Here is a 16,588-nt window from a genome sequence, read left to right as displayed (position 1 = left end):
CTCCTACAAAACCCACCAAGACTATTCTAGGGTGTTTGGGTGGTTGTTAGGGGATTGTTATGTTGCTGGCCCAAAACCATATAGGAACACTTCTTTCAAACATTCATTGGCTTAGATTAACTTCCATGTTTACTACCAGTTGTTTTCTCTGAAATTGTCCTGTTCGTACAACAAAAGTGGCTCAAAAATCTGTCTGTATGAGTGAATAATGTCAAGACCCTACTCTCATTGGCCATATTTCAGCTATCCTTCATGTCTATAGCATAATATTTCTGAATGAATTACACTGCAATGTTTAACACTAAGAATTAAGTGCTTTTCAAATCCAGTGCATATTCAAGGGCCTTTTTTGTCACTCAACTTTTTCTCATTAGACAAACATTAGTTGAGCAAAAAGACTGAGACTAGTAATTTCTCTAAATAAAGAGAAAAATGTTTCTGAAACCTTTTGTGTCACTGAAAATCAAAACCATACAGAAAAATACAATAATGCTTACTTATAAAACCACATTTCCAGCTGATGAACTTTGTACCACCAATCACACATTTTGCGCTCAAACTAGTATGTTTTCAGGCGGTTGACTAAGCTGTGATTGAATTTCTCAGTGCTCTTTGCCTCTGTTCTGGCGTATAATGAGTTGTATAATGAGATATTATGCAAAGCCCCTTCTCCAGCCACCAACAGGGCGCTTCAAGCTGTTCTTATTAAAATAAAAAATAACACACATTTACTATTGCATTGTTTTATGTAACCTTCTTCCAAAATACTTTTTCATTACACAAATACTTCTAGAGTTAACTGAAACTTGTGATTGAAACAAACTTGGAAAATTAATCTCAGGGCCTTCATTAAATTTACTTTGTTTCATGTATGGGGCCCCCTGTCCAAGACCCAGTAAGTAGAATATGCCATAGATGACTTTAGTGGGCCCCACTTGGCACAGCTGTGATTATTCTTGAAGTATTTTAGTAGTATTCATATTGAGGCTTAAAGCTATTTGCCAGTGCTGAGGAGAATGTCATAGGAAATGTAACAGAAGCATTTTTTTTTTTTTTAAGGTAAGAGTGCTCACGGACCATTTGCTTTATTCAGTGCTCGTGTTCACCTGTTTGTCCTTCTAAACATGATAATAAACATTTCTTTGGTGTGTTTAACAATATTTAAGTGCCAAAACAAACCCATTTAGTGTGCAGTAACAAAAATGTAATTTACAGTATTAAGCAATGCTATTTCAATTTGAGTATTAAGCAAAGCAATTTGAAGCATAACTCACTAGGCAAAAGACCGACTTTTATTATATGATATGATTTGTTATTCTATGCTGCAGTATGTATTAAATGTTGTTTCTTTTCCTGTTTGGGAAAAGGAGGCCCAATTGTGATTTTGAGCATCTCATTAGCCTAACTATTTAGGAGGTAGTGTGTTCAAATGCTTTGTGTGTCCTGTCTCTGTGGTAAAGGTTTCTCAAAGTTTGGATTGTTTTGGCTCCATGCTCTGTGTTTAAATGTGACTCTAAGCTGCAGCATAGAAGGCACCTAAATTAATTTGCCAGCTGTGGCTTAGAGACAAGGTTGGAATGATGAAAAGTATGCATTTCCTCCCGCTGTTAGAGGACAGCAGAGAGGGGGGAGGGATCGTGAAAAGAAAGCAAGATGATAGATCCATATGGGCCTCACAGGGTGTGAGAAAGGGAAGAATGCAGCCTTATGGATGGGCACACACAGACAAGACAGCAACAATGTATTGTTTGTGCACTGCTAGCACAGGTTTTTGTAGTGTTTTTGTTGCGTATTAGTATGGTGTCAGTTTGAGAGATAGAGAAGAGATATCATCAATCGAGGTATAGATAAATATAAATATAGATATAGATCAATAGATAGAAAAAAACTATTGATTTTCAGATCCAAAATAAGATAAATTAGTGGCTCTGTGTTAATCTGAGAAGACAATGTAAATACCTGATCTTTTCTGTTTTATGAGGAGATATGGGCTTTCAGTTAAGGTATGCTTGGTCTAGCAGTTCGATTTGTTGAATAGGACCCATGAGATAAGTGCTACCTCTCATTCTGTGTGATGATTTAGTGGTATGGCTTGACCAGAAATTTTGCAGGTTCAAAACAAGCTGTGACTACAAAACAAATCTGATTTGTTCCTGAGTTTGTAAAAACCCTGGGAAATGCATTGTACTTGCTTAAACATTATAAAACATACTGTTTCTGAAATAAAGCCACAAGACTCCAACGTGACAAGAAAACAGTAATAATATTGGCTAATTATTGAACAGCTGTCTGGAAATGTAACTTTTCCATGCAACGTTTCCTTTTCCAAGTACTTTTAATTATTACTTTTTTATTTTATTTTTTTTGTTAGTGTTTCTTCTTCTTTTTCCGTTATGTCTAGATTGTTCCAATAGTTAACGATTATGATCACTTGTGTCTTGTTCAGTTTCTTGTGGATTTCTGTGTGGATTTTAATCCTCTGTTGGGTTCGGTTCATTGTCCTGTATTACTTTTGGTAACGTTTGTAAAGTTTAATGTGTTAACATTTTCTCCTGTGCCTTAGTTTGAATAATTGCTGGATTTCATTCTTTATTTTTGTTTATAAATAAGGTTAAATAGCTGCTGTCAGATTGTTTTGCATGATGTAGAGGACTATTTTTTTCTTAGTGGAAGTCTTACGACAAAATAATGATACACAGAATACCAGAAAAGGAAAGAAAAACTCCATTCCATTTAGGTACAATAGTCCATGCACCTAAATCAGTAGTCAGGCTACAAAAAAAAAAAAATAAAAATAAATAAATAAATAAATATTTTTAACATTTATTAATACACTTTTTGTACAGAAGAATTAAAATAAGCACTTTGATAAAATATGAGCTAGGCTTCCTTTGTAAATGCATTACTGAGGGACAAGTCAAAATGACTTTCTGTGCCAAATGACAGCATGTCACAGATGCTGCTGACAACCAAAAAAAAAAAAAAAAAAAAGGTTTACATTTGTCCTTCAGTTTGCGGATACAAAAAATATTGCTGATTTTGAACCTAGAAGGTTTCATTCCTTAACAGAGTAGCATATCCTCCCAAGGTTGCCAAATAAGCACAATCACATTGTGCTTTTTTGACAATGAATCTTTGTGTTACTTTTTCCAATTAAATAATTTTATGACTAATTCATTTGATTTGTTTTTGTAAACAATACTTTTGTCACTGGCAATTAGTCTCTCATGCATTAATTATGCTTTAGAAAATAAGCTCTTGTGGTCTTTTAAAAGATCATGGAACAACAGCTGTAGACAGAGCAGATGGGAAAAAGATAAAGGAATGTTAATGTCTGAAACAGAATAGGGATGTGAGGGAGACACACTGAGGTGGATATATACGTGCATATGCATGCACTCATTAAGGAGTTTAAAAAATGAGAAAACAAACGGTGAGAAAGAGAAGAGCAGTGTTAAGAGAGCAAAGGGCAGGCACAAGAAATAAGAGAAACATCATGAAAGAAACCACTTCAACCACGGGACTACGGGAACTTTTGTGAGTCATCTGCAAACAATTACACATTTTGTCGTCACCTGTAACATTTTCTCAACAGAAACTTTGAGGTAAGATGTGATATTTGTTACAAGATACTCAAGTTGAGATCTGTCTCAGCATCTAATTATCAGAAATAGCATGCCATTTTTTTCTTCAGAACTTTCTTGGTCATAAATATTCCAGTGCATATTGAAAAGTAGTTCACTGTAGTTCCCCTTGGACATTAGGGAGAACTTGTGGTTTCATTAGAATCTGAGTTTATCTGAATTTCATCCTATTCAAATAAATTCACATATTTTGACATATGACCTGGCATATTAAACAGAACTGAAGCCTGAGCAGAAGTTAACTTCAAAAGAAGTGTTGAGGTTTGATGATCGTAAAATATCTTTGATAGAATTATGCATGAGTTCAGTTAATATTTTAAAAGTGAAGTAAATCTGTCTGAGGTCCAGGGCAATCAGGCAGTATTCTACAGTAATTCAAGCCACCAAAGATCAATTTGAATTAATTTTAACATAAATTATGCCCTCAAAAGTCAAAACAGAACTAATCTGTATAAAAAAAAATTATATTACTTGTGACTCTTTCCTTTGCAATTATGGGAAACTTGTAGTTTTGCTTTATTGCATAAGCTACCACTAGAATCTTTCTACAGGAAAGAGAAATATTAATGTAAAATATTAATGTAATTTATTAATGTTAATGTAATGAGTTTAGAGCTGGAGTGCAAGTAATTTTCTGTGAAACAGTTAAGTCAATCATAATGCATTCAAATACCAAGCCATAAATTACTGGATGTAAATTGCTTGGTTCATTATTTACAGGCCCATGTTGCAAACAGCTTAAAAAGAGACAGGAATGCAGTGGAAATAAAATTGTCCAAAATGGTCATCATGAGTCATTATCGGGCTTCTGTCAGATGAATAAATCATGCCTGATGTTTCACCTTTTTCACTGCCCTGCACTAAGCAACAGATATGAGCAACCTAAGCTGGCAGAAAAGAGAAAAGTAATAAAAATGTAAAACAGGGGCCTCACTATCTTTCTGTGCCTTGAAATCTAAATATTCTTGTATTTAGGAAGTGCAGCAATTGTCTTCTTCCTCTTAAATGTAGTTTGTGTAATTGATCTTTGGATAAGTTGCCAGTTTGTGGTAGGAAACCTATGCAATGATCTTCCTGAGACAAACACTTGAGCAATGATTTATTTTATGTGGGCTCCATCAGCTCTGTGGGGGAGGACTGGTACTACACTTAAAAATAACATGACAATAAAGTTGTTGTATGAAGAAAAAAAACACTAAATATTCATAAATATGTGCAGTAAGGATATTTAGGTTGCTTCTCAATATCCCTCCTCATTTCCTCATTCCTCTGTCCTCCTCCTATGACCCAGAAACCGATCGAGCTCAGACTTCTTGAAGGACATCTCAATTCTCTAATTGCATTGCGAGGATCGAGGAGTGAGGAGGCTTCCAGAGGAGCTATAGGCGAGGATACACAGGTGTATCCATTGTGTAAGTGTTTTTCATTGAAAAACCTGATGCACATAAAAGCTGAGAAGCACCCTTAGTCAAATTACATCACAATTTACAGGTTAATGGTAATACATATTAAATTATTTGGTGAAACAGTGTGTACTTGTGTTATTTTTATTATGTGGATTACGTAAGATAAACTAAATTGATACATAATATGTTTATTGAATTACAAATTTTCTCTTAAATAGACATCAGTGATTAAAAAAAACTAATTTCAAACTAACAATACATATGATTCAATATGTTAAGTGTGTGAGGCAGGTTTGTGCACAACTTTCAGAGGTTGATGAGTCATCACTTTACATGACATCTAAAAAAAAAGCTTATATGAGACATTCAACATCAATTCAAATGTCTAGTGATTTGCTTGCTTTTAACTGTAAGTTATTTTTAGCCTCTGCCAGTAAAATTGCTGAATGAATGTTGTTGCTTGATCTGTATTAACAAACTATTTACATTGTATGTGGTGTAAAACTCTGTTTTGCTGCCACATTCTTCCTATATCAGATAATGGCATGAGAGGGACATGGCTCCAGAGGGTGTATCTCCTCTTTTAATGTTGGCATCTTGCCTGCTGTTCATCCTGCCCTCATGCCTCTATGCGTGTCCGAAGTCCTGCATTTGCCCCAGCCCTAAAGAGGTGCACTGTACCTTCCGTCACCTACCCTCTGTCCCACGAAACCTACCCCAGGACACAGAGAGACTCAACCTAGGATAGGCTGCTATGTTTTTGGCTTTAGTAGATGTAAGACTCAAAATAAAGAAAAAAGTATGGTGAACCAAACCTGTATTGCTTTCTTCTGTGTTTTTTTGTTGCCCATACAATGGAAGTCAATTGTAACCAGAACTGTTTGGAACCAACATTTTTTTAAATATCTTCTGTTGTGTTCTACAGAAGAAAGAAAAATGTTTTTTATTTTTATTTATTTTTTTGTTTTATTTATTTATTTATTTTTTGGGGGGGGGGTGAACTATACCTTTAATGTGCCTAGCTACACCTTTGGTTAATGTTGGAACTTGAGCCATATACAGCACCTTAAAGTCACCAAAACACCAGTTAGGTAAAAGTCATAGCATTCAATTTTGTACTTTTAGCTCCATTGAAAATGCATGTTTACCTAGTTAAATTAATTAAATGATATTCAAAACTGGTGCTGATTACTCAGCATCTTACAAAATTAAAGGGTAACTGATGTGATGTGATTTAAGCTAACATTTTTTTTCCCACAACCCTCTTTGCTAACTGTAAAGCTATAACAGCATTGGCACAGTTGGGTCTTCAGATTTTGCAAACCTGCGGCAACTGGAAATGCTCATGCTCCATGGAGATGATATCTCCTCTCTCTCTTCCGGATCCTTTTACCACCTCCGTTCCCTCCAGGTATAAATATTGATTTGAGTACTCATCTACTGTACTGTAGCATCTTTGTGTCTCTAGTTCTCTATAAAGTTATAAATAGTTGAGATGCATGACTTTGTAATTGCATTGGCATATAACTGATGTTCTTTATTGGCACAGATACTCAAGTTGAGCTACAACAAACTCAAAAGAGTTCACCTTAGCTTGTTCGAGGGCTTGACCAGCCTTGTACGGCTACATTTAGACCACAACTTTATTGACTTCATTGAGCCTTTTTCATTTAATGGACTCACATCATTAATGCTATTGCAACTGGAGGGGAACAAGCTGCAGGATCTCCACTCTCACACATTTATTATGTTCTCAGTCCTGGGCACATTTTGGAGTTCAGGATTGCGACATCTGCACCTGGCAGACAAACAACTAGAATACCGACTTCCAGGAACTCTGCAGAGCTTAGACAGGCTAGAAGTCCTCTCTCTGCATGGAAACCCCTGGGCTTGTGACTGCCACTTACGCTGGCTCTTGGAGTGGGACAAAAATCATGAAGGTGAAACTTCTTTGATTGTATTTTCCAACCTTTGCGCCCACTCATTTAGAATTGTGTGTAGTGGAACTGAATAAAATCCCATTGCACACAAATATATAGAACATCACATATAGTGTTCATACATCATTTATTCAGAATTGTTACATTTATCATCACTGTCCTAGATGCATTGTATTGTTACATTAAATTTAAGGTTGAATGAGTCCAACTGACACTACTTACTGCAAATACTGTAGCTGAAAGGAAAACAAAGATTTTTTTTTTATTATTTACATTCTCTATCCCTCTCTTTCTAGGAGTTATTAAGTGCAAAAAGGACCTTAACTCTGGAGATGCTGGCAACTGTGCTGCATGTGCCTCACCAAGGCCTTTGAACAGCAGCCAGATCTTGCAGCTTTCAGCCAGCCAGCTCACCTGTGACCAACCCTCCCTTCAATCCCCACTTAAAATTGGGGAGAGTAGCATGAAGGAAGATCAGGAGCCAGATGCTCTCTATGTCAAGGGCCTTGAGCGTCCTCTTGGCCACCTGACCTTCATTCTCTCTGACAGTCATGGGAATCGGGCACACGTGGCTTGTAATGTAACACGTCCTGTTGAGACACCTCCATGGTGTGGGAGCCAGTGAGCAGAACTGATGAATTGCTGTAAATGTGACTCTACAGACATTTTCTGGAGTGTGAGATTGATAGAGATGCTCTTCAGAACCTGTGGAGGTTGATTGCCTACTACTATGAGAGCCCAGCAATTTTGGAACGGGGAACCAGACTTGGGAATTCTTCAAAGGTGACTTTTCAGTACTCTCAAGCAACACACGAGGAATCACCATATTATACAGAGCTCAAAGGACATTTAATGGCTGAACCAGCCTGGCTTTTACAACCAAGGGTAACACTTCAGCTGAACAGGCGCAAAAAAAAAACTAAAAAACTGGTGCTGAACTTCTCTACTTTTATATCAAAACAAATCATTGGAAGAGGGGATGAGGAGGATGTAGTCTCCTCCTGGGCTATGATCCAAAGAGGAGCCCCGGGGAGAATCCAGTCAGTTTTTAGAACAGTATTAGAACACTCTGAGGTCAGTCTGGATTGCAGCATGCTAAGCTCAGGGCTGTGAAGTGGATGCTTCTAGACTTAACAATAGTGGATCAAACTGATTCTCATAAATTAAGGTTGGAGAAATACAGACTAGTTGTCAAAAACACAAGTATTGCAGACTCTGGACTGTCTCATTGCTTTGTGAGGACTGACACTAATGTGGACATTATCACCTGCAGACTCACAGTCAGAATGCATCTCTCTCTTAAGGATGCTGGGGAGTATAGCTGTTTAGCAGCTAACCTCTATGGGGCTGAGTATGTTGTCTCATCTAATTGTTGTTACTGGTGAAAAGGAAGAAGCACAAAGAGGTGTTACGGTATCCAAGGGTGAATTACTGCTCTTTGAGAGCAAGGATAGTGAAGGATCAGGATACGAAGAAATCAAACGACCAACGGCTAAACTCACACCTCAGAGGGTCGACAAAAAAGGTAGCATAGTCCAACAAAATGCAAAAGGAAAGAAAGTCAAAGAGAGTGTGAGAAAACCTAATAACTCTGTCAAAGAGCTTGATCCCAGCCTCTTGGAGCATATTCTTGCAAAAGCTCATGCTAAACCCTTAACCATGCCACCAGTTACGGCGCATCTGGAAATGACAAAAATATTGAAAACAGTGACAGAGTCTTACCTTTCTCAGCTGATACCATAAATACTACTAAAACAGATGTTACAGCTAGCAGTACCAACACAGGTTCAAGCAACCAAAATTTCAATGTAAAACAGCTGGAATCAGCACCCCACAATAAGCATGTACAAGAAGCAACTACACAGGGTGGGGAATCAAAACACAAGCCAAGTGATTATCACATTTCAGATTTAACTTTACAGCACATAACTCAACAACAGTCCCTGAACATGAGACTCAACTGGTAAAACATGTAGGCAGACACACAATAGATGTGAAAATAAGGGCAAACAATAATTCCATCTGGAACCAAAGACGAAGATTCCCATATAGGCAACGTAACGTGGGCCTCCATCACATAGACCACATCCAAAGAGACCAAATTTCACTCTAGCTCCCTTTACGGCAGTGCCATTCACTCACTCTCTAGTCAAAACATTTTATCAAGCCAAATTATCAACATATGCTAATTATGAAAATAACTGGAGCTATTTGATGACATAAATATTTGTAATTACTGAATAAAAGGAAACTGTAATTTTGTGTTTGAATAAGTGGTTGAAAGGCTGCAATCAGTAATACTTGCTATGAAAAATTGCATATACAACACTTCCATGTTTGGCATCAAATGGATAATGTTTGGTTAAATTAACAGATAAATTTGTATTGTCCTAGAGGTCAATCTACAGTGCATTCCCCTGTTTTGGGAGTTCATTAGGCAGCTACAAAAAAAGGTTGAAAGACCCCATTGTTAGAGCTATACATAATTCATATCTAAACATACAGTATGGGAAACACTACAACTGTGCTGATTGTTTTAGAAAAATAAAAAACAAAAAGATACAACAGTTTTTGGACATTATTTGATTAGTTTATTGGTGTTTTTACCTTTTCTTTTTACCTTTTTTTTTTCTTTTTAACTCTTTTACAGGTGCAACAATTCAGACCAACACAAAACTTGGACAAAGATTTGAGGTCCTTTCAAATGGTACTTTTGTGATTAAGAATGTCCAGCTGCAAGACAGAGGCCAGTACCTTTGTAAAGCTCAAAACAAATTTAGTTCAGACCGCATTGTAGTTACACTTGTTGTCCAAACTCAGCCTCCAAAAATCATGAGTTTAAGGGCCAGAGATGTCTCAGTGTTTCTGGGAAACCCAGTCAGCTTGGACTGTACTGCAGTGGGTAAACCAGAAGCTCAGATTTCATGGATTCTTCCAGACAGGACGTTTGTGCAAGACATTGGTACCCTTGACTGAAGAGTATCACTTTTTTCAAACGGAACACTGAGTATTCATTCAGCAAACTTTTCTAATAAAGGTGATTATAAGTGTATTGCCAGCAATGCAGCAGGAGCTGACACACTCACATACCACATTCATGTTGCTGCTCTACCTCCAATAATTGTTGAGGTTTCACATGAGACTATATTTATGAATGCTGGAAGAAACACATATGTGGATTGCACTGCTAAAGGAGAGCCATTCCCTCTAATTAAGTGGCCCACATGGAAAGAACCTATATGAGTATATATGCGCATAAATGAAACCTATATGCAGTTTATATGCACATATATAATGCATATATACAGCATATATGCACATATATAATAATATGCCACATATAGGCAAAATTGAGGTGCATATATGTGCATATACAGGCCATATAGGTCTCCTGTATTGCTTCTTTATATCCACATATAAGCCCTATACATACAAGATATGTCTCCTATATAGCTCATGGCAGGATCTGGTCATTTTTTTAGCTCATATTTCACTTTGGCAACTGTCATACATGATGGCTAGCTCATATATTCTATTATCAAGGCAATAACTAAGAACTAACTAAAAAAAAATTATGCAAGAAATTTAGTATGTGCGAACACGTGAAATTGGTATCACATGTAATTGGCATGTAATGGAATTTAACTATAGCAATTCAGTGAGAGGAGATGTAAAGCAATGATGTCTACACATTTTCCTGAAACATTTACAAGGTCAATTATATCTTGTATGAAGATAGTGGAAATGTATAACAAAATGGTTTGTCGTTTTTTTTTTATTTTGTCTTGTACTATTTGATTGTTCTTAAGTAAGTAAATAATGTAAATTTCTACATTTTGGGCTTTTATTTATGTTGCCTAGCAGCTATGGATTTTAATAATTTTACTAATATATAGGTAAACATATAGGTGAACATATAGATGAACATAGAGGTGCATATATACGTGTATATATGCACACATATATATGTGCAGAGATTGACCTATATAGGTATATGTATGCACGTATATATGAACACATATATGTACTCATATGTGCATGTACATATAATATAGGAAAACGGCCAATTTTATATATGTCACATATATTAAAAACCTATATATCAAAACCTATATTAAAACATATATTGTTTTATATAGATTGTTTCCATGTGGGGGGTTCTCCCTGATGGTTCACAAATGAAGCCCACACAGTTTATTGGAAGCCGGATATTTATTTTCCCTAATGGAACACTTTATATAAAGAACATCAATCCTAATGATTCAGGAAGGTATGAGTGCTCAGCAACCAATCAAGTGGGCTTTGCTAAAAGATTGGTGCAAAATGATGTTAGGCAAGAGGCTCCAGGCCCCTGGAAAGGCCTATATCAGCAACACAGTGTCATGGCAACATATGGATCCACAGTTTTCCTGCATTGTCCAGAGTCTTTAGGTTCCCACAGAGGCACAGTCTGGAGATTGCCATCTGAAATCATTCTGGAACATCAGTACAGGTACATGTTTAATGCTTTTGAAGACAAGCTAAATGTATAAATGCTCTATATATTTGACAATTTCTTCAATTAAAATAATTAAGAGTTTGTTTGTTTGTTGTATGTGGGAGCTTGTTTCCCTTTTAAAACACCCCAGACAGATGGATTATTTAAATCCAGCCATCACTGCTTTGTTGTCATATTTCCTTTATTAATAGGTTAATTTTTTTATTTTGTGGAATTATTGGTTCTGACTGCTCACACCATGTAGTCTGACACACACTCTCAAACTCACAGCAAGCCAACTTCATCACTTGTGTAATTCAAACAATGTATGGTGTAGATTAAACAAGCAGTCTGTCTCAGACTGGAAAACCCAAACAACCCCTGCTGATCCAGACAATACAGTAACTGAGCGAGACACAAGGGCAATTTGTCTACTTCAGATGTTTAGTCATCTATACAACAGGCTACTTAAAGCAGTTAGATAATAAATACATTTAACATTAGTCACTCATTATCTTGAACTAAAATGAATCAAAATTAAATTGTTCAAACAATAATTGTTCAACAGTAATTTAATGAAAAGCCAATAACAGCAAAGCAACTGATGATGATCATGACGGTTTGTGTGTGTGTGTGTGTGTGTGTGTGTGTGTGTGTGTGTGTGTGAGATTTATGAGGAATTTGTATAATGATATGGGTATTACACTGGTATAACAATATAAACATATTTTATGAGGACATTTCATAGTCCTCATAATTAAAATAGCCTTAAAAACATACTAAACAATGTTTTATTAAAAATAAAAAAGCAGAAAGTTTTGTGTGAAGGGTTGGTTTAGGTATAGGGTTAAGTTGAGGGCATAGAAAATACAGTTTCATTATAAAAACCATTACACTTATGGAGAGTCCCCCCTATTGTTGACTAGCTATGAAATATTTATAATGTAAATAATTATCAAATTTAATAAATATATTATATAATAAATTTCTATATGTGTGTATACTGCAATATATCTTTAATATATTTGAACACGCAGTGACATCTCTTGTCACATGTATATCTATATGTACTACTGAATATAAAATGTATTACTGAATATAAAATTGCATACATTATGATATATGTTAATGTATCATGCATAATTTTCAACATATGAAAAATGGCAATTTCTTATGTGTTATTGAATATATTGTAATATATTAACACAATATATAATTCTGTATATTTTTTATATACCATTGAATCATTTAATATATTGATCATTCATGTATAAGGAAATATTTTTTTTCTTTGCGTAAGGGATGTATCATATTCAGAATAAAAACATGTCACAGTCTTTTTTTTATGAAAGGTCTCACTTGTCTCTTATTATACATTCAGACAAGTAACATTTGAAAGGTCATGGAAAAGAAAATAAGCAGTGTGCAGGTAGCTTAAGAAGAATTCTATGAGCTTTTTATTTCATTATAGTTAATTGCTATGAAAGAGTTCAGCTGTCATAAAAAGAAGTAAACAATTTCTCCCTTTTTGTTTTCAGTCTACAAAGACCCATCACTACTTTCCCCAATGGCACTCTGAGAATTCTGAGACTGACTGAGAAAGATGGAGGCAATTATCTGTGCATGTATCAAAGACCAAATGGTGAGGATATGGAGCTGTTCCAAGTAGAGGTTCTCATGAGGCCAGCAAAGATAGAGAACACTTGGGCACAACATAAAAGAGTTGCTAATGGAGACAACTTCCTGGTGGACTGTGTAGCTTCTGGCCTTCCAGACCCTGAGGTTTTATGGAGCCTCCCAGATGGCACCATGATCAACAATGCCCTCCAGTCGGATGACAGCGGAACCCGTAACCGGTGCTATATCATCTTTGGGAATGGAACACTTTTGTTGCAACAAATGGGAAAGAAGGATGAAGGCAATTATACATTCTACGCTAAGAACACCCTGGGGGAGGATGCAATGAAAGTAAGCGTCCAAGTGGTGTCAAACTTACCCCAAATTTCTTCTAAATAGCCGGTATCTATGTGGGCACCTTTCGGGCTATCAGTCCAAATGAAGTGTGATGCTACAGGTGTGCTACCACCTACGATCATCTGGATCTCACCAAGGAATAAGATAATACCCTCATCTTCAGTCAAATACCAAATCCTAAATGATGGGACTCTGATCATTAAAAAACTGACTTTGGCTGATCAAGGAAAGTATGCCTGTGTTGCATGGAACCCAGCCGGAGATAACATCAAAAATGTGAACCTTCTAGTTGAGGTTAAAGGCCCACAAATTAAAGGACACAGTGGGCGAACAGAGAATAAAATTTTAGCAGTGTATTACCAGACCTTGCTGTTGGACTGCAAAGCAGAGGGTATGCCTGAACCACAGATCACCTGGACCACACCTTATGGCATGTCTCTACCCACTCCATATTTGGGAGGTAGATTCCAAGTCCACAGGAATGGCACTCTTGAGTTGAGAGGCATTCGAAAGACTGATGAAGGTCGGTTCCTGTGCATAGCCAAGAATTACCTAGGGGAAGCAAGTCTAGCAGTTGACCTGGAAGTTGCATCACTTGATGAAAAGCCAAGTTTTCCAGTGCCAAAAACAGAGGTTCTTTCTCTCGAAGCAGATGGTGATGACATATCTTTGGAGTGTCGTGCTACCGGAAAACCAAAGCCAGAGTTTCTGTGGATTCTACCCAATGGAACAGCAATGAGTCCAGGCATGAAACTTCAGTGGTTCTTTCACTACCTGGGAAATGGGACTTTACACATCATGCAGACAGGTGTCATTGACAAAGGTGTATATCAATGCCTGGCTAAAAATGTAGCTGGACAAGCAGAAAAGTGCTACGCTTTAGAACCTGGACAGAAGCCTCATATTAGAAGTACGGCTTCAACAATGAAGATTTCGTTTGGATAGACACTAAATATGCCATGCAATGCTGATGGTTGCCCTCAGGCAACAATTATCTGGACTCTTCCAAATGGCCTGGTCTTGGACAAGTCCCAAGTTATTGGAAGAGTAACATATTTATCTAACGGCACACTTCAGGTAAAAGAAACATCCGAATTTGATAGAGGATCGTATACCTGCAAAGCCACAAACACCTTTGGATCCTCAACATTGTCATATCCAGTGAGCGTTATGGTGTTTCCTCCTCAAATTACTCATGCTCCACCTTCAATAACCAGAGTTAACAGGGGGTCTCCTGTGATTCTGAACTGTATAGCTGCTGGTATACCCAAACCAGACATTTCTTGGACTTTGCCTGGACGTACCACACTTGTACCCAATAGTCGCTTCACAGCACAGGTTGGAATTCACATGACAGAGGAGGGAAATTTGGTCATAAAGGACCCAGGCCTCATGAACTCAGGGATTTACAAATGTAATGCTAGAAATGCTGTGGGAACAGACTTCAAAGCAACATACCTAAAAGTAATCTGAGCAATAGACAGAAATCCATCAGGTCATGTAGCATTTAGTTTCACAATTAAGAAAAATAAAACAGGCACCTTTCTATAAAAACATAAATCATGATTTAAAAGTGCACCAAAGGACTTAAAATGCCTCCAACAATATGGCATTTAAATGGCATTTTTCCTTAACTGTTAACAGCCATTGATTTGGATTTCTTTAATATTCCGTATTTAATTTATGAAATTATTGGTTTGTACATATTTCTATATTCTACAGATTAAACAGAATAATTTTACATACTTTTTATTTTAACCTAAATTGTACATAAAAAATCCCAGAATGTCTGTAATTTGTCTGATATGTTCTGTCTGTCGAATTTCTTGAATTTGTCAGTGCATCAGAACAAAATATCCTTGACAGAGTAGAAAGAGGCCTTGTGTGGTATAAATGTTGCCATTTTGATAGCTGTTCAAATAAATAAAACAAGAACACAGTTATTGTAAGACATTTAGTGCCACACTGGGAAAATAAATAATAATATTTGATTTTTGGTCTTAAGTCTTTAATTTCAAGTTAAGTCACATTTATTTGAACAGTGCTTTATACAATACAAATTGTTCGATCATCCTCACAATTATAGGAACATAACAAAAACAGAAAGTATTAATGTTGTAAAATTCATCAATTATGAATGACTTACCAATTACGAAACAACATCAATTATGAATGCAGCTTTATAGAAGACAATAGTGTCATTATTCAGCTCTATTTAGTGCAGTGTTTCATTTCAGTTTAATAACTCTTAGTTGCAAAGTCCATCATTTATGAAACCAATTCAATTCAGATGTAAATCAGCTTTACAGAAAGCAATAGTATACTTATTCAACTCAAGTCATTTCAAAGTTGTTCAATTCAGTTCAATAATAGTGTTGATATTGCAAAGTTAGTGTCATTATCCAGCTCAATTCCAAAATTTTATTTTCATCTTATAGTGTCAGTGCAGTTAAACATAATATTACCAAATATTAATTGTCTTTTGAAATATACTTTTTTTTATGCCACAATTGCACAATATTACTAAGCAAACATTTTAAAATTTTAAAATGTTAAAACTGTCCTGGCTATTCCAAGCTCTATCATTGCAGTCAGCGGGTGTTGCAGTTGAACAGTCCACAAGTCTTCAACTAAAGGACATGCATTCATAATAAAACCTGCCACACATGGCTCCGGGGGGTGAATAAAGGCCTTCTGTAGTGGATGTATGTGTTTTTGTAAGAAATATATATATATATATATTTTAAATGTAATAAACACTTTTCTATCACTTTCATTATCTGTCATACGCAGAAGTCAAACATCAGAGGATTTCGACATAAACCAAGAGGAGACTGGTTTTCCTTTGCTAAAAAAAGGAAACTTTACTTTCTTTGCTACATAAATAAACTCACGATACTAGCAAATATCTAGTATCCACCGCTGGAACCTTACCCAGGAACTAGGGACTTTGGGCTAGTACTCAGTGTGTTTCCACCGCAGGAACCAAGATGTGTTTCGCCGATTTTGGAGACGATCAGCTCCACGTGATTAGCGGGAGCTCAATGCTCATGTATCTGCCTAGTGCAGTCTCAACTCGGCTAGTCCTTCTGACATTTGCTGCTGGCTCTTATGTCTCTTTAGTGGTTAAACATAAAATAAAATTTG

The 16,588-nt window shown here is 36.4% G+C and overlaps 1 pseudogene; it reads left to right on the top strand.

Annotated features, from left to right (window-relative positions):
- Window positions 1–5,606: 5,606 nt before the first annotated feature.
- On the top strand, window positions 5,607–14,914 carry LOC109112154 (annotated as a pseudogene).
- The last annotated feature ends 1,674 nt before the right edge of the window (window positions 14,915–16,588 follow it).

This window comes from Cyprinus carpio, chromosome A14 (genome assembly GCF_018340385.1).
Source record: "Cyprinus carpio isolate SPL01 chromosome A14, ASM1834038v1, whole genome shotgun sequence".
Taxonomy (NCBI): domain Eukaryota; kingdom Metazoa; phylum Chordata; class Actinopteri; order Cypriniformes; family Cyprinidae; genus Cyprinus; species Cyprinus carpio.
Note: the sequence above shows the minus strand (reverse complement) of the source record. Positions and strands in the feature narration are given on the sequence as shown.